Below are 922 nucleotides of genomic sequence, written 5' to 3' on the forward strand. Positions count from 1 at the left end.
CAAAATATTATTATTAAGTGCATAATGAAAAGACACTCGGCAAAGAAATTATTGCACCCAAAATAAAGCATTCATTCCCGTGTCATTTATTATCAAACTTTCTATTCCACCTTCCATGAAAGGCACTCAACTATAGGGTGTCTGGCACACTTTCCGTATCAAATATATCTTTTACAGGGGGGATGTGACCGCCTTTCAAACGAAGATACCACCAAAATCGACCTGAAAGAACATAACTTAATATACTAATAACAAATCGACGAAAACTCATAACTTGTCATTTTTGTACGAAGAGAAAGTCAAACCAATTATCTAACCAGAACAGGTATAGTTTTGTTTTGCTATCTTGCGTATTCTTTGTGTTATGTCTTTTCAACAAATGCAGGTGACGATCGCATGAGTGGTTGAAAACGGGATTTGTTTGATGACAAAAATCACCATTATTTCAGCAATGACTACCTTGATTGCTTCGAAACTTTCGGATATCGTGCCAGCATACTAAAGATGTCTTAAAGGCACAGTAAGCCTCCCATAAACCATCACAGATACTGTCAGGCTTTTACACACAGTACAAACACCCTTTCATTTAAACACTCACCGCTTCAGAACATCTTAGGTGCCCTCCGTATTCTGTGTAAACACGTTCATTTTCAATTGCATTCATAGCTATTTGTCGATAAAGCCTTAATTAATTAGCTAAAGACAATAAACTGTCAAAGCGTCCAGCGTCTCCCTCACACACTGACACACGCATGCACGCACGCACACACACACACATGCACGCACGCACACACACGCACTCACACACACATGAAAAACAACATTGAATGTCACAAAAGTGAATTTTATTTTTCAAGCACAGAAAGAAAATATATATGCAGCAAGAGTAGTCATACAGTTCATACTACCGTAGTTGTTTAAA

The sequence above is a fragment of the Littorina saxatilis genome, linkage group LG12 (assembly GCF_037325665.1).
Source record: "Littorina saxatilis isolate snail1 linkage group LG12, US_GU_Lsax_2.0, whole genome shotgun sequence".
NCBI classification, from domain to species: Eukaryota; Metazoa; Mollusca; class Gastropoda; order Littorinimorpha; family Littorinidae; genus Littorina; species Littorina saxatilis.